This window comes from Mytilus trossulus, chromosome 9, assembly GCF_036588685.1.
Source record: "Mytilus trossulus isolate FHL-02 chromosome 9, PNRI_Mtr1.1.1.hap1, whole genome shotgun sequence".
Classification (NCBI taxonomy): Eukaryota; Metazoa; Mollusca; class Bivalvia; order Mytilida; family Mytilidae; genus Mytilus; species Mytilus trossulus.
The window spans coordinates 8040119-8060206 of NC_086381.1; positions in this window are offsets into that span (position 1 = coordinate 8040119).

Below are 20088 nucleotides of genomic sequence, written 5' to 3' on the forward strand. Positions count from 1 at the left end.
CACAAATAAACTCATCATAGATATCATGTATACACCAGACGCACGTTTCGTCTCCAAAAGACTCATCAGTGACGCTCGAACCAAGAAAAGTTGAAAATACCAAATAAAGGACGAAGTTGAAGAGCATAAGGGGCCAATATCCTTAAAGTTTTGCCAAATATAGCTAAGGTAATCTTGCCTGAGGTAGAAAAGCCTTAGTTTTTCAAAAATTCTAAGTTTTGTAAATAGAAAATTTATAAAAATGACCATATAATTGATATTCATGCCAACACCGAAGTGCTGACTACTGGGCTGGTGATACCCTCGGGGACGAAACGTCCACCAGCAGTGGCATCGACCCAGTGGTTGTAAATACACTCATCATAGATGCCAGGACTAAATTTTGTAAATACGCCAAACGTGCGTTTCGTCTACTAAAGACTCATCAGTGATGCTCGAACCCAAAAAAGTAGAAAAAGCCAAAAAAAGTACAAAGTTGCAGAGTATTAAGGACCAAAATTCCTAAACGTTTTGCCAATTGCAGCTTATGTAATCTATGCCTGAAGTAGAAAAGCCTGAGTTTTAAAAAATTCTTAATTTCGTAAAAAGTTTATATATAAATATAACCATATCAATGATAATTCATGTCAGCACAAAAATTGACTACTGGGAGGGTGATACCCTCGGAGAAATAAATTTCCACCAGCAGTGGCATCGACCCAGTGGTTGTAAATACACTCATCATAGATACCAGGACTTAATTTTGTATTTACGCCAGACGCGCCCGTTTCGTCTACAATATAAATAAACTCATCATAGATACCAAGACTGAATTTAGTATATACGCCAGACGCGCGTTTCGTCTACAAAAAACTCATCAGTGACAGTCGAATCAAAATAAGTTAAAAAGGCCAAATAAAGGACGAAGTTGAAGAGCATTGAAGACCCAAATTCCTAACAGTTTTGCCAAATACAGCTAGGCTAATAAAAAGACTCATCAGTGACGCTCGAACCCAAAAAAGTTAAAAAGGCCAATTAAAGTACGAAGTTGAAGAGCATCAAGGACCAAAATTTCTAAAAGTTTTGCCAAATAAAGCTAAGTTTATCTATGCCTGAGGTAAAAAAGCCTTAGTTTTTCAAAAATTCTAAATTTTGTAAACAGTTAATTTATAAATATAACCATATCAATGATAATTCATGTCAGCACAAAAAGTGCTGACTACTGGGCTGGTGATACACTCGGGGAAATAATTCTCCACAAGCAGTGGCATCGACCCAGTGGTTGTAAATAAACTCATCATAGATACCAGGACTAAATTTTGTATAAATGCCAGACGCGCGTTTCGTCTATAAAAGACTCATCAGAGACGCTCGAACCCAAAAAAGTTGAAAAGGCCAAATAAAGTACGAAGTAGAAGAGAATTAAGGACCAAATTCCTGAAAGTTTTGCAAAATACAGCTAATGTAATCTATGCCTGAGGTAGAAAAGCCTTAGTTTTTCAAAAATTCGAAATTTTGTAAACAGTTAATATATAAATATAACCATAACAATGAGGAATCTTGTCAGCACAAAAAGTGACTACTCGGCGGGTGATACCCTCGGGGAAATAAATTCCACCAGCAGTTGGATCGACCAAGTGGTTGTAAATAAACTCATCAAAGATACCAGGACCAAATTTTGGATATGCGCCAGACGCGCGTTTCGTCTACAAAAGAATCACCAGCGAGGCTTGTACCCAAAACAGTTGAAAAGGCCAAATAATGTATGAAATTGAACTGCATTATGACAGCGTCACACTGTTCCGATTTTTATATACGATGGACACCCGAATGCGAAAATCGTAAGTTCGTACGAAGTTGGTCCCGATATCGTTAAAATACCAAAAAGTGACCGAAGCAAGTACGATGAATAACGAAGTCTATACGATTGTGCCGAAATTATATACGATAACCTAAGATGGACATACATGTACGAAGGTTAACCGAAGACGGGTATTTAAGCTTCATACCTCAACCGAAGCCTACACGATGGATCACGAAGGCTACACGATGGATTATGATGATGGCGCGATGGCTATACGATGTCTGAAAGACGTCGTGTACAGCTTACGATGCATTTAAATTAAATGACGAAGGCATCACGTGTTTTAAATTGTTTGATCAATGTTGAATATATATGACATACAGAAAACAAAATGGTTATGGAGTAAACATTCGCGTGACAACAAACTAGACTATACATAAAAATTCAGAATAGTGAAGAAAAAGTTTGTTTCCCTATATACGTGTGCCTGCAGTGTTGTTGTACGAGGCGAGTAATGATTTTCATTGTGTTACTTGATATGAAAAATTGACAAAAAATAATAGTTAACTTGTAAAAGTAAATCCGGAGCCTGCAATAGTTGCTCTTCTTTTCATTCCATTTGAATTAATAGAAAAAACGCTGTCGCCTTTCTTGTTCTCATAGAATCATATGATATGAGCTCCATGTTTTGTGAACGTCTTTCTTAACTGTCGTATTGGATTGATCAGTGCATATCGCGCATGGCACTTTAAATGTATTTTAGCGCGAAAATCAAGTTACATTTAGCTGGATTTATTGCCGTCGGAGTTCCATCTTGTCGCCTTCGTACTTTTATTCGATGGCAACACGACGGAATTACGAGGTCTTCGCGAAGTCGTGTTGCCATCGTAAGACCTTCGGGTAGCTTCGTGATTCATTCGTGTAGACATCGTAAGGTAAAAATTGCCCGATGGAAACGATGGAAACACGATTGCAATACGATGTTCAAAGATGCATTCCGGTGACATTACGATGGTGCGGATGGTGATACGAACTCAATACGAACCTTCAACATCGGATGCACCTTCGGGGATTTTTTAATATGTTAAAAAAATTAAAACCCTTCCCGAAGTTGTTCCCGTATGCTAGAAAAAGTGGCCGATGGTTAAAGATGATTAAAGATGGCACTACGAATAGCCCGATCTGAATACGATCAGTTCCGATTTTGAAAATTTCCAAAATCGTGTTGCCATCGTCGTAAAAATCGGGACAGTGTGACGCGGGCAATAAGGCCCAAATTTCCTAAAAGTTTTGCCAAAGACAGCTAGGGTAATCTAAAACCTTAGTTTTTCAAAAGTTCTAAAGTTTTTGAACAGTTTATTTATGAATATAACCATATCAATGATAATGTATGTCAGCACAAAACGTGCTGACTACTGGGCTGGTGATACAAAAGGATATGTTAGAATAGAATCGGCATGATCCGTGTTTAGATTGATGAACATTTGAAATATATTGTCCTTTTCGCTGAAGATTTTTAATTCAAAAGTCTACAAGAGATAACGAAAATATATTTTCATTCATTTGCCTTTTTATTTGTTGTGCAAAATATGAATTAGAGCGTTTCAATCATTATCAAACAGCACTACTTTTCGGGTCATATCAGCAGAAAAGTTTACAGATAAAACATAATTCATGTAAGAATTTTAAAATGCAATTTATTCAATCATTTATAGACATATACGTGTTTCTCGTTTCTCGTTTTGTTTATATAGATTAGACCGTTGATTTTCCCGTTTGAATGGTTTTACACTAGTAATTTTGGGGCCCTTTATAGCTTGTTGTTCGGTGTGAGCAAAGGCTCCATGTTGAAGGCCGTACTTTAACCTATAATGGTTTACTTTTTAAATTGTTATTTGGATGGAGAGTTGTCTCATTGGCACTCACACCACATCTTCCTATATATATATATAAACAATTTTTTTTTTTTTTTAACAACATAAATAAATATTTATTTCAAATATTGGCTTGTTACAATATCATTCAAGAGTCCAAGCTCCTCCTGATGTTCCCTGTTACAATCCACTAATCACTCAGGGTAGTGATTAGTTGCAAAATACATATTACAATTTTTACATCATATATATATATATATTAGATAATATCGATTAATCACGTAATATGTTTTCTAATAGTTGCTAAAACATTACTTTTAACTTTCAAACATACTCTTCTATTGAACTCATTGCGAAAAATTGAGTAAACATTGACATTTTTTGTCTTTTGATCAGATATGTAGTAGGCTTTATAAATTGAAAAGCCCACAATTGTTAAAAAATAGTTTAAGTCAAAATATTCTTCTTCAGAAGTTTTATATCCAAATACTAAGTGTCTTAGTTTTACCTTAAAAGTTATTTTACTGTTATTTAAAACTTCATTTATTTTATTCCAAAAAAGTTTTAAATACGGACACAGTATGAAGAAGTGATCATAATCTTCTTCTTGTGTACAAAAATTACAAGAACTATTGTTTACAATTTTCCACCTGCATAAAAGTTTCTTTGTAGGTAGAATATGTTGTAGTAATTTCCATCTAAAAATTCTAAGTTTATTTTCTTTTAAATATTTGAATAAAAATTTATATAGATAGTTTTGATATAACACATCATCTATATCAAATATACGCAGCCATTTTTTGGGTCCAATAGCTGGTTCAATTTTTTTATTTATCAGAGACTTATATACAAGTTTATTTGTTAATGCTTCTAGTTTTATAGGTAAACCATCCAATATAAATTCGTTTCTTTTTATATTAACAATACTTTTTATAGAATTTTCCGATTTTAAAATTGCTGCCCAGTCTTTTGGTATAGATTTCTTAACTAAATTAATTTCAGCCATCCAGTTTGATTTTTTTTTTAGTTTATTTAAAATTATGTCTTGAGAAATACGACCTTTTTCATCTATGATATCATTTACATAAATAAGATCGCTTTTAATCCAATATTTTAAAAATATAGCTTTATTTTCAAATTTAATAAATTTATTGTTCCATAATATTTGTTTTCTTATATCTGTAAATGTTTCTGTTTTTTTTGTTATATAAACAATTTAAACCAAACTAGCGGTCACTTAAAGAAAAAGAGATGACAAAAGACTTTACTATTGCCACAACCGATGAATATTTTAAACTATAAAAAAAAAAAAGTTTATTTTTTATTAGATAGCAAATTTCATGGAACATATGTTTGTGCGTTAATCAATAAATATATTTAAGCGTAGGGCCAATTCAATAACACAATGTATATGATTTACGTGTGGTAGAATTATTATTGAAGAACAATAAATTCGCATCATCAAATTTGAAAGAATGGTATGTATTAAAGGCATTTTTTAATGAATTCATTTGTGTAAAGACTGGACCACGTCACTGACAAACATATCAAAATAGTACTTCGGACTTTTATGTGTTTATAAGCGAAATAGTAGAGTGTATACACAAAAATAATCCTATAAAAATGACGTTTTATCCAATATAAACTTGATGGGAATTCTTCGTTACGTGATGTGATTTCTTCTTTACATAATGTGATTACTTCGTGACGTGATGTGGTTACTTCTTTACGGGATGTGAAAACTTTCTACGTTATGTTGTTTCTTCTTTACATGGTGTGATTACTTCGGAACTTGATGTGGTTACGTTACTTCTTTACATGATGTGAATTCTTCGTTACGTGATGTTGTTACTTCAATCTTTACATGATGTGATTACTTCGTGATATGATGTGATAACACGATATAAAGATTTCATTAGGTGGTGCCAATCTTTACTGTGGTTACTTCTAAACATGATCAGAAACAAATATGACGTTATGTGAACATTTGATTATGTAAAAAAATCTTTTTACACAGAACCTCTCGTGCGTTATTTCCATATGCATTTTATAGAAAGTAAAAACAGAAGGGTTTACGAATTGAAAAGTAGACATAAGGATTCCCTTTGAGGGCTCATTCCGACCACAGGGACTCGGTTTGCAGATTAAAATTTTGTTGATCAATGTTTTTAAAGTTTGTTCCTATTTTCTGTTTGTGAATGAATTGTATACTACGTCATTAACGGATTTAACGAAAAATTAAGTCAACTGTTTTCCTTAAAATTGCAATAATTCGTTCCATAACAACTGAGTAACCCCTGTCCTTCACACATCGTCCCTTTAATAACAAATTATCAAATGCGTCAAAGCAAAATATGTAAAAGAACTTGCAAGACAAAAGTACAATGCCAGATTATATGTTCATATCCCTTTCTTACTTAAAACAATAAAGAATTGTCTGCAAACAAATTTTCATTAAGGATTGTGACTTTCTGGTTGGAAAACGTCCATGCATACACATATTACAACACCAATCAGTTATACAGTAAACAAAAGCGGGTTCAGTGGGAGGTAATCATGTACCCCTTTATGTATATCTCTTAAAACATTGGTTTGCCAACACCTTCTTTCAAACTCCTGGAGCTGAACCGGATAAATCATTGGCCATGCCAATATTTTACCTCGTTTGTAAAGAAAATTTTCTTTCATTATGTTTGAGGGATAATCGCTGAATGATTGTCCTTTTAAGGTAACAAGCAGAAAATTTCCGAATGACAGGTAAATTTCCCATTTTGTTTTTTTACTTTCATTGTGCTATTTTTCTATTATAATCTGTTATTGCTATTTCGTTTTTGCTAATATGCTTGGACTATATGCTTGTTTATTTTCTTTGATACAGATGACATGGCTCTGTACTTATACATCCCGTCATTGTGTTATTGTGCCAATGTTTGTTACATGATAATTAAGATAAAAACACAATGTTGACTTTTGTACCCCTATTTTTTGAAATGTTATCAATTATGTCTGTTTGTTTTGTTCAGACATTGTTGTCACAGGTTTGATACTCTATTTCCTACTTAAGAAAATGTCTGTACCAAGTCAGGAATATGACAGTTGAAGTCCATTCTTTTGATGTGTTTGTTCTTTTGATTTCGGCATTTGATTCTAGGGATTTTTCGTTTTGGGTTTTCCTTGGAGTTCAGAATTTTGGGGATTTTACTTTTTATATAAAATTAAGGAAATGCTGTATGATTGCCAAAGAGACAACGATCCACCCAAATACAATTTAAGTAATTGTAAGCAATTTTTGTATGGTCTATGACCATGAGAAAAAACTATACTGTAAAGTCGGCTATAAAAGGCCTCGAAAGGAAAATTATAAAACAACTAATTGAAAAAAATGAAAAGCCTAATTTATAACAAAATAATTTACGAAAGTCAAATATAGCAGATATGAAAAACCGACAATAATTGAACTACAGAACTTAACTCAACTGAAGCAAAGTTTATGGTTTTATAACTTTAAGATGTTTGCTGAATTCAATAATATAAAAACACATGTTTTAGATAATAAAAAAGTACAATCTGAATGTTGACTTAGATAAAGTACAGTTATCTTTTCAAATAACAAGTGTTGTTCTGACAAAAAAGAAAAACAAACAAACAACAACTGGATAACATATCCGGAAGATAAACATCAGCATGTAATGAATACATGGGCAGATAAATTATATTCTATACTATCATATTTGCAACTGAAAAAGACAAAATATGTTCAAAATATTTTTTGCTTATCAATCTTCAAAGTTTGATTAATACATAATTCAGAGTGAATAATGACCAAAGCGTAATTATTCAAAAATTATATAAACGTCTAAAAAAGTGAAGTGTGCGATTACATTTTGGTTAACAAATTTTATATATAAATCAAATTGAATTTCAGGAATAAATGAGACTATGTTTTACAATCAGTTATAGTAAATTGCTTTTGACTACGTTAACACTATATAACAATGAAAAGATATTAGTTGCTGAGACAACAACCTTATATCATTGAAAGTAAGAAAACTTCATTTCTTTTATGTGTTTTATTTTACGACAACTGACTAAGATCATCGGTAAATGGGTGTTTTGCACGCATGGAAAGCTATGTTAACACCACCACAATGTATGCCTTAACCAAATAATGCTACTTAAAACATGCGTTGATTCAGTTGTGTAGCTGCTGCTTTTATTTATTTTTCTCGGTTGAGTCGTGTGTTGGTTTAATTTGTGTCGTCTGGTGTGTTGTCATATATTTTTGTTAAGTTGCCAAATTCTGTTCATATTTTATCAATAGGTAAAGAGTAATTTTTTATATATTAAAAAATGCATGGAATATGTAATTTGAATATAACAAATACTGTAATATGATTAAATCAGATTATTATGACATTTTGATAATGTTCTATTTATCATTTGCTTCAACAATTGAGAAAATCAGTTCAATGCTATCGATACATGAACTAATAAATTTTGACTTCTTTGAACTTTAAGATAATAATATACTCAAATATTAGTACAAATTTTAAAGTACAGTACATTATCTTACAGTTACAACATAAGTAATATATTCGAAATGATCTACATGTATGAAACAGATATTTATTAACGGTCAACCATCTCGAGATGGCGTCCGTAAAATTTACTAACAAATGATTTCAACTTCACCATTTGGAACTTTTTATTTAAGAATTTCCCTGTGAGGAGCAACATTTTCAAGAAAATCATGATACGAAATACAACCCAGGTATATCGGTTCCATTGGGAGATATATATATTCCGTATTCAGGCGCTGCTGGACTGTTGCTATAGAAATGGAAAGTTCATAAATTGGAAGCTGAAATCATCTCTTTCTTCATAAAGTTTTGTTTTAAATTGATCTTCATTTTCAATTATTAGATGTAAGTCAAGGTATGAGGCAGACCTAACTGTATCTGTTGTATTCTATATAAAATTGAGAATGGAAATATCTAGTTCAAAGGGAAAGACGTGTTCAACATAGTCATCAAAATTTTGAATTATGTAGTGAGAGAACATTATCTTTATAGCGAAAAGTAAAGTTAAATGATATTGTTAATTTAAGAAGTTACTGTTTGAAGCCAGCCTCTTTGAGTAAAGGAAACGTCGGCAAAAAGAAGGGCACAATTGATTCCCATGGTAATGCCGATAGTTTGTTGAAAAACACGTCCTCCAAACGTAGCCAATATGTTGTCAATCAGGAAGTCAAGTATCTATACCTACATTAAATATATATATACAAAACTGTAATCTACGATACAAAACAACTACAAAATCTAGTAAAAGATATATTTTATTTAGCTTACATAACAAAATAGTACAGTCAATATAAACATAGAAAATTACAACCATCGTTACACAAACTCTTTTTTTATCTAATAATAAATATATTGTTTTTGGTAAAGATATCATTATACTACAGTCAATATATATTTACAAACTCTTAACCATCGTTACAAAAAAACTAATATATAATAATTACTGTATTATTTTTCGCATAGGTAACAACACATTACAGTAAATATGTACACACAAAACCATAACCACCAAGAACATATATGCATCATCCAAGATCTTCCAAGAGAGGTGTCTAAAACTATAAGAAATACATTTAAACATTTTACCATATGAGAGATTAATGTTAATAATAAAAGTTATTTCATATCGGTTAAGAATAAGATTCTCATGTTCGATAACAAGGGACCACATGACATTTAGTACAGTCAATATAAACATACAAAATTACAACCATCGTGACACAAAATCTTTTTTAGCTAATAATAAAAATATTATCTTTGGCAAAGATTGCATTACTCTACAGTCAATATATCTATATATATAAACAACTCGTCTAAACATCAACCCAACAATGTTAGATCTGTAAATTTGCTTTCGCAAATTTTTTGTTCTTTCTGACTTAGACGTACTTATATCTATATATATACGAGTCTAAATTGAAAACTACGTTCAAACCTATGATTGCTTTGGATAAAAACCGCAATTTTTATACGTGTGCATGTAAAACACATTTCGTTGTAGAAGGGTCTAAATACAGCACAAACAACATTTTCCAAAAGATCAAAAAAGTAAGAAAGTATATTAAAACAAAACGCATTTGACTAACAGGTCAAACAACTGATTTTCTTAAACCCTGCTGACTGTCATTGGCGATTGCCAAATAAAATTGATCACGAGATGTAACAAAATGGATCTTAATATAAATTTAATACGAAATAGAAAACGATAAAATTGTGGCTAAGATTTTATCCCACAAACACATGGTGTCAATATTTTTTTTGTACACCAGATCTAGATTTCGACAATATACATTTTGTATGTCTCTTCAGTGATGAAAGGATCGAAAAGTTATTTTGAAGGCCATATAATTTACCCTCAATTTCAGATAGACTCTTGAATTTTAAGAGTCAATATAGGATAAACGGATCATATAAACCGGAGCGAAAATATGATACAAGCCCAAACGAAAAATATAAATATATATATATAAACCCTTAACCATCGTTACAAAAAACTAATGTATGATAATTCATATATTATTTTTTGCATAGATAACAATACATTACAGTCAATATGTACACACAAAACCATAACCACCAAGAACATATAGGCATCACCCAGGATCTTCCAAAAGTGGTCTCTTAAACTGTAAGAAATACATTTAAACATTTTACCATATGAGAGATTAATGTTAATAATAAAAGTTATTTCATATCGGTTAAGAATAAGATTCTCATGTTCGATAACAAGGGACCACATGACATTTAGTACAGTCAATATAAACATACAAAATTACAACCATCGTGACACAAAATCTTTTTTAGCTAATAATAAAAATATTATCTTTGGCAAAGATTGCATTACTCTACAGTCAATATATCTATATATATAAACAACTCGTCTAAACATCAACCCAACAATGTTAGATCTGTAAATTTGCTTTCGCAAATTTTTTGTTCTTTCTGACTTAGACGTACTTATATCTATATATATACGAGTCTAAATTGAAAACTACGTTCAAACCTATGATTGCTTTGGATAAAAACCGCAATTTTTATACGTGTGCATGTAAAACACATTTCGTTGTAGAAGGGTCTAAATACAGCACAAACAACATTTTCCAAAAGATCAAAAAAGTAAGAAAGTATATTAAAACAAAACGCATTTGACTAACAGGTCAAACAACTGATTTTCTTAAACCCTGCTGACTGTCATTGGCGATTGCCAAATAAAATTGATCACGAGATGTAACAAAATGGATCTTAATATAAATTTAATACGAAATAGAAAACGATAAAATTGTGGCTAAGATTTTATCCCACAAACACATGGTGTCAATATTTTTTTTGTACACCAGATCTAGATTTCGACAATATACATTTTGTATGTCTCTTCAGTGATGAAAGGATCGAAAAGTTATTTTGAAGGCCATATAATTTACCCTCAATTTCAGATAGACTCTTGAATTTTAAGAGTCAATATAGGATAAACGGATCATATAAACCGGAGCGAAAATATGATACAAGCCCAAACGAAAAATATAAATATATATATATAAACCCTTAACCATCGTTACAAAAAACTAATGTATGATAATTCATATATTATTTTTTGCATAGATAACAATACATTACAGTCAATATGTACACACAAAACCATAACCACCAAGAACATATAGGCATCACCCAGGATCTTCCAAAAGTGGTCTCTTAAACTGTAAGAAATACATTTAAACATTTTACCATATGAGAGATTAATGTTAATAATAAAAGTTATTTCATATCGGTTAAGAATTAGATTCTCATGTTCGATAACAAGGGACCACATGACATTTAGTACAGTCAATATAAACATACAAAATTACAACCATCGTGACACAAAATCTTTTTTAGCTAATAATAAAAATATTATCTTTGGCAAAGATTGCATTACTCTACAGTCAATATATCTATATATATAAACAACTCGTCTAAACATCAACCCAACAATGTTAGATCTGTAAATTTGCTTCCGCAATGTTTTGTTCTTCCTTCGCCGGGATACGAACCCATGCTATGTATATATATAAATAAACCCTTAACCATCGTTACAATGTTACAAAACGTTACAAAAACCTAATGTATGATAATTAATGTATTATTTTTAGCATAAACAATACATGAGAGTCAATTAATACACACTAAACCATAACCACCTGGAACGTAAAGGCACAATCCAAGATCTTCAAATAGATGTCTCTTAAACTGTAAGAAATACATATACACATTATACCATATGAGAGATTAACGTTAATATTAAAAGTTATTTCATATCGGTTAAGAATTAGCTTTTTTTGTTTGATAACAATGGACCACATGACGTTCTTTATTTTTTAGTTTAAAAATTCCATCGGTCTTTTCCTGGAAAAAAGGACCAGAAAACCGGTCGTTATCAGATTTTCACAAGTAAAACGACCAGCTGGTAGTGGTTTCTCTGTTCAGAGTGATGTTAATTTCATATAAATTGTTTACTGTATGTTTTCGTTAATTACAATTTGTTTTGGTATTCATATACTGAAAACTGCACTTAAATAAATGGCAGTGACTTATAGTTATCACTATGACTGGTCTTCACTCCTTCCTATAGGAATATTACTGTTACACTAACTCGAGTTTGCTTTGAACAAGTTGATTTGTTTTAATAGAATTTATAAAAAAAACATGGTTCTTCAATAAAATAAACATTATAGTTCTTAAATACCTACTCATTATCGTTGTTCATGGACTGTAGGACAGTTGTGTTGACTGCGACAGCGATAATGACCACGTCTACGGCTTGGTCGTTATCACAACGAATAAAAAAATCTTCTAAATTAAATGACACCCCAAAACAACACTAACGGTAACATTACCAACCGTACCTGCAGCTGATACGTAGTAAATCAAGAGGCCTCTTGTACTAGAAGTTTAGTGTGGTATATCTAACACGTCAAAATTTGGCTGTCTCGATAATTGATTGGTCAGTTTTGTTAGCCATTAGTGAAAATAATATGAAATCTAGTTTCCTACATTTTTAGTAACGGTACCTTACCTACGGAATCTTACATTAAAGAGCTTATAGCTTAAAACCATTATATACCCTTTACGTATTTTAACTGGTAGTGACAGTAAAACACATATACCTGTCAATGCAAAAAAAAGTTAATTTGATACAGAGACAAACTTTAACTTCATCATAATTAATAACACTTACAAATGTACAGCAAGTCCATATAGTATATACATTCTGATTTTTGTTTTAGCTTTCGTTAAAATAAGTTTATGTTACTTATTTGAATAGCTCTATTTAAGTAAAATGGTATTGCAGATGGATATTTTTATCAATGATTTTAAAATCCGTCAGTTGATCGGTCTCAAAGGTTATATTGAATATACTTGATAAAATGTCACTGAACACATATACGGCAGTCATTGCGGTGATTGTACGCTGTTCTGTTCGTGAGTACGTGTACGGTATATGTATGAGACTCAAGAATTATCTCAACTTGCAATCAAGAACATAAATCATTTCTTCACCTTTGCCATGAACAAACAAACAACAAACAAATATATTATTAACAATCAATATTAATTGCATACTTAGTCTTATGATTACAAGTGGTTCAATATAATTAAGACACAATCTTTTAAGAATTTATTTATTAAGATAAGCAGAAAAATACAACAAGCACAGTAGTAAGTCTTTGTTAGTAAAATAACTTGGTTAAGAAGGGAGAGGAGGTAACTTGGCATTACTAAAACTATATATCATTTAGGGAAAATTTCCTGTGAGAGCATAAATTTTCCAATACTTCTCCGAGTTTCTGGTGTATGAAAATATCTCCAGAAGACATAAGCCAAATCAATTATGATTTAATATCTAAACTACTAAAATGCTTAAACCGTTGTTTTATTTCATTTTAAATGTTCAGACGAATATTTGAAAGTTGATCGCACTGAAGAAGAAAATGAATTTCATTCTGAACATTAGTACCACACAATCTGCAGAAAAGTTCTGATACTGTCAGATTTTTGTACCTTCTCCTCTAAATCTCCAAAACGTAAGCACTGATACGGAGTTTTGTAATTTCTATATTTAAAATTTACCTGCAAAAGCAAAAGCACAATCTCTTTTTAAAAAGTTTCTAAGTTCTAAGCTTGTTACCATATAGTTTATTGCCTCTGAAATCATTAATTAAGCTCAGTTTGCCAAGTTATATCATATTTTGATTGCATCTTTTTTACCTTTGTCTTTAAATCAAGTGAATAATTTTCTTTGATGCTAAAGTATTCAAATAAAGTTTTAAAAAATACTTCTCTACTCATCATGTGGAAACTTTGAGAGGTTGAAAGCCTCTTTTAATAATGAATCATCCGTTTTTTTAACCGTATAAAGTATTTAAACATATTTAATAAAACCTCTGAAAATAGTGGATATCTGCTCAGTGCAACTGCAATATTTTTTACCTAATCCACGTATAGATTTACAAAAGGTTAAATGAGCTGTCTCTTCTGCCAGATCTCTGCAAAGTTTTTGGAATACTTATCTCCTTGAGTTTTTAGGGTGTCATGGTTAATATAACCCCATATGTCACTGCCATACATCAGGACAGATTTAACTGTATAGTCAAAAACATGAAGTTGAGATTTTATTTTTGTGTAGTGAACTGAGAAACATTTTTTTAGTATGAACAAGGCCTTTAGCCCCTTATCATACATTTCATGTTGGACATCTATAAATTTGCCATTAATGCTTAAGTTGACAACCAAGTAGATATACTTTTTGTTAGGGGGGTATTTAAATGAAGCTGAGTAGAAAAAAGTCTACCTGAATTGCTAAAAATCAAGAGTTTAGTGATATTAACCTCAATTCCCCAATTATTGCAATATATCTGTAATTTTTCAAGGCTTTTTTCTAGTCCCCAATGACGTTCAGTGAGCAAAATAAGATTATCTTGCATACAGTGAAATTTGTATTATTTAGTTTAACTGGAATCCTGTCCTCATCAAATGTATCGGGATAATCATTAACAAAAATATGGTTTAAGATAGGACTTGAATTATTTTCCCCTTTTCTCGCATAACTGTTTTTTTTTTATATTTATAAGAGGTAGTTCAAACCATTTCGGTATGTGCAGATTGTAATTTAATTGTTCAATTACAGCCTCAAAGTCCTTTTTGAAAACATACAAGACATAACCTGAACAAAAAATATGGAAAACCACCTTACATTTGGTGTTTTGTTTTTTGGCTTTTGACGGTATTTTTCTCTTCCAAAGATATAAAAAAAACGAAACAGCAACAATAGAATAAGAATATACGAGCATGATATATAGTGATCATCAGTGTACGTTTAAAAAAAACCAAGACGGACATAAAGATGATAAAAATAGTCAGGGCAACATATCTGTGTTGTGTCTTTTAGCGAAGAAATCACTAAAACCGATTGTTATATAAATTGCCCTTTTTCTGTAGATGTTTTAATGAATTATTCCTTAGAAAATAAGTTGAATTGTTGTCTTGTTCATAGTTAATCAAAATGTAATGGTCGATTTGAAAACAATTTACGATAGTCGGTAAGATAAATTCGTTGCATACTGTGATAGTGACCTACAATATATATGCGGCCAGTTAATTCCATATGGGGATACGAGCTTCGCTTTCATCCAATATTGAATTAAACAATCTCATATATATCGTATTAGGTCACTAGGACACTTTGTAACTAATATCATTACATATTGTTTGATTTTTCTTGATTCTCATTGGTTTATTTTGTCACGTGTTTACCACCTATGCTATGATCTACATATGTGATATATAAATTAAGGACTTTCACTCAATTAGTACATTATATACATATGTACCTCTTAGTTCATATTGAACCTCGGACTTCGTCCTCGGCCAATATAATCTAAACAGGTCCATATATAACGCAGCGACCTCGATACAAGTCAATAACTGATAAGTATTGGCCAACCATACGTGTATGGTCCGGGTTATTAATACGGTCAACGTTTAAATGGTGCTTATACTGTAAGTTACCTGAGGTTTGAATGGCCTCTGAAGCAATCATTAATAAAGAGGTTTTAAAATCACAAGTTTGACCATATTTAATCATAATCATTGTAATTATCATTACACAATTAATATGTGAACTTTTCTCATAAGTTAAAATGTTACACGTAGTTAAAATTAAAATCAGTAAGTCAGCTAAATGTTTTACAACCATTCAAGACAATGAACCATTTTTTGTACCTTATTTTGGTATACCTTTGTTAATTTAATTAATATTTCTTAACCATTTCAAATATTTATTATTATGAGTTGTTGCTTCCCTTCATACGATTTTACGATAAGAGTAGTTTGTTCATGCTACCCTATTAGTATAAGGAAAAATTAGAATAAAGGGGCAACACATATAGACTATTGTTATTATGTTATGGCATGAATATGAGCAAAAAAGCAACAGTTAATTGAAAATAGGTAAATAAGGTAAAAATAGATAAAAAAAAAATAGAATAACATTCTTAATATCAGAGAAAAAAACATCCAAGCCCCTAACACTCGTTGTTTCCTTTTACGGAAGAAAAATCACAGCGATGGCAAGAATACAGATACATTAACATTTAGACAAAATGTCAGAAGAATAAGGATTTACGTTTATAGTAGCGTGTGCCGCGTAAGGTCAAAATACTCATATTGTCCTGGACATCTTATTTTTTGTTCTCATAAAAGATGCACACTCCTCTTCTTTTACATTGATACTGATATAGATTAAATTTTTTAGGTAATCCACAACATATTTTTAAGTTGACGAAATTTGCTGTTTAACAGGAATGTTAGTCACAAATGAAACACATAGCCTAATAAAATTGATTGTAGCAAATAAAAAGGTGAGGAGTCATGACTTACAAAAGAAAAGGGTTTGCTATAGACCGACAGAGTAAATCACTGTCTTCAAAAGTGTAAAACTAAAACATCAGAACGCTTTACCCACAAATGATATAGATTGACATTTTAAAAAGGAGTAAATAGATAATTGCATAAAGTCCATACCGTATAGAAAATTCTATAAACATTAGAAATGATAAAATTTGACACCATTTAAAAGTGAAAATTAATGGCCAGATGTAAAAAAATAATATCAAACAAAAGCAATTACTATAGACAGCAACATACGACACCATGGGGATTACAGGTTCATTTATTGTGTATAAAAAATGAACAATGTGGTATGGATTAACAGAATGCTTTACACTCAATTCTCAGCCTAGTTGCTTTAGCGGAGCAGCAGACAAACAACGACAATGACGAAATACAAATGACAGAATATCTAACGTTGATAATTTTTGTGGTTTGTGCATAATCATCAATTTGAACAAAAAAATTAACTTAAAGTACGAAACCATTAATGGTAGGACTTCACAGAGTAAACAGTCAGAAAATCTTGTTAATAAAGGAAAAAAACTTCAAAACAATATGAAACCACGCAGAAACAATGCTGTCAAGTATAATTCCCTTTCTATGTACATGATGAAAGACTTTTATTTCCAAAACATGCATGACGAACAAACAAATAATTTAAAGAAAACCAAACAAAAATATGAAATAATTGTTTATTCAATGATCGTAGCGAAAACATGTAATCATTAGATTTGAATATTTCTTTATATATTTTAAGGGATATAAACGCATTGATCGTGTGGAAATGTTTAAAATGAAACGCCTCCGCACATCACCATGTCATTTCCTGTTATAAAACTTTAAATTTTTGGAAAACTTAAGATTTTCTCATCCCAGGAATTAATAGCATTAGCTATTTTTGGAACACCTTTTTGGAATTTTGGTCTTCAATGCACTTTAACTTTGTACTTGTTTGGCTATTTAACTATTTCGATCTAAGTGTCACTGATGAGTACATACTGTATGTAGACAATGGTAGACGACACGCGCGTCTGGCGTATCAAATTATAATTCTGATACCTTTGATAACTTTAATCATACAAAATACAATTCGGTCAATGCTTTAACACCCTAATAAAATTTTAAAGAGAAATATTCAATTTTTAAATCAATTAATTGGTGATTTGCAGAATATTTTAATTGCAACCTACTTTTTGCTGTATATCTCCTTTAATGAGTTAATAATATATCTACAGATAAGTTTCCTCAACTTCGTTTGATGCGAATGAAAGTCTATCAACTAAAATATATAAACAAACAATCATTATTTATACAAAGGTAAGTAACCTTTTCGGAAATTTCTTGTAAATTTTAAAACAATATTTTGTAATCAACTTTGGAGTAAATAGGAAATGTCCGCTCGATTTTTTTATTTGGAATGTTAAAAGTATCTAAAATAGTACGATTTCAACAGTTTGAACAATACAATCATATGATTTTGAAAAGAAACCACAGACAACTAAAAACAGGGCAGCAACTTACCCATTTCCCTGCAACAAATAATGGTGTATGTATGTGGTTGTCGTTTGTTGCTGTGTTACATATACATTTATCTATTTTACATCAATTATGTCGTTTGTTTTTTCTCTTGAATTTTTCTACATTTGTGATTTCGGGGACTTTTATAGCTGATTATGCGGTATGAGCTTTGCTTATCGTTCAAGGTCGTATAACGACCTATAACTGTTAATTTCTCCCTAGCCATTCTCATCCGAATTTAAAAGATATCTTTTCTAAAGTTCTTAGTAAATAACACAAAACTAAAATTAACAGCTAAACCTTAACATTCGTCTAAATAAACTATGAAAAGATAACCCATATTTCTCCAATGTTTTACCGGAATTCTCTCTGTGTTTAAACGTGACCACATAAATATAGACCAAACGGCAAGACAGAAAAAGAAAAACATCTGATTTAATTTCAAAAAATGAATATCTTTAAAACAAATGATGATCTTCGTAGATATCAATGATGATAAAAGAGAAACGGAAGATACCAAAGGGACAGTCAAACTCATATATCTAAAACAAACTGACAAAGCCATAGCTAAAAATGAAAAAGACAAACAGAAAACAATAGAACACATGACACAACATAGAAAACTAAAGAATAAACAACACGAACCCCATCAAAAACTAAGGGTGATCTCAGGTGCTCCGGAAGGGTAAGCAGATCCTGCTCCACTTGTGGCACCCGTCGTGTTGCTTATGTGATAACAAAACCGGTAATCTGACTTTTTAGTCAAATTTATACCCATATTCAGTTTTAGTTGGATAGTCCAAAGCTACATAAACACCCTCAAATTTCATATTTTGTTTGTCAGTAATTGTTATCCCATAAGGACGCGGTGTTAGTTTAAGATCACCCTAATGGCCGGATGCCCGATAGTCCATATGGGATAACTATTTTACAATCTAGATGTTTTAAAGAAGACGAAAAACCATTAACAATTCATGAAATCTAGTTATAATCTAAAACCATTATAATATACTTTATATATTATTATATAGTATAAACCCTTTAAGACCCCCAAACATGATGTTTACATTTAAAACCATTTAGACTGACCCCACTGGCCAATCGACCCCACACTTAATCGCTACTTCCAAAAAAACAAACTTGCCCCACTTATGAAAAAGGGTAAAATCCCATTGAACAATCAGTCTGACAACTCGCGTTTTTTTATGTTTTATGTATAAAGGTCTGCTAACTCACCCCACTTATAAAAATATATTGCTGCCTTTAGGTATGTTAAACGGAGAGTTTGTATCCACTAATCCTGGTGTAGGGGTTTGATTCTATTTTACACAAATTTTGAAAGTTAGTCTTTTCCGTATAAATATTTGATTTTTCAAGTTTTATTGTGGATTTAGCATTCCCGCCCAAAAAAAGTTGCAGAACAAAGGAAGAGGGACGAAAGATACCAAAGGGACAGTCAAAGGGAAAGCATGCATAACAAAAAATACTCCAGCTAGGGGTGATTCGCCTCAGATCTCGGATCACCCCAACCCGGTTAAAACAAAGCAGCTGGGATGCAAACATATTAATTAACTCGACGTAAATCGAGTACTGATGACATTTTCACTGATCTTTGTACCGATACCGTTATGAGATTTACAACGTGACTTCTTTAATACAATGGGTATCAAGTAACTCTGATATTGATTTTTCAATAAAATCTAAATATTTATTTCCAAACATATGATTTGGTAAAATTGCCAAATTTAGTTCACTAACTAATGGTGTTTTTACTCTAGATTTATAATATTTATAATCGAATCATTTGCGCAAAAACACTGTTCCCAGAAGTCAACATTTTTTCTTAAATTGCCTTTGACATTAACATATTGTGTATTTTCGTTCCTTTTTTAAAAATTGTAAATCATAT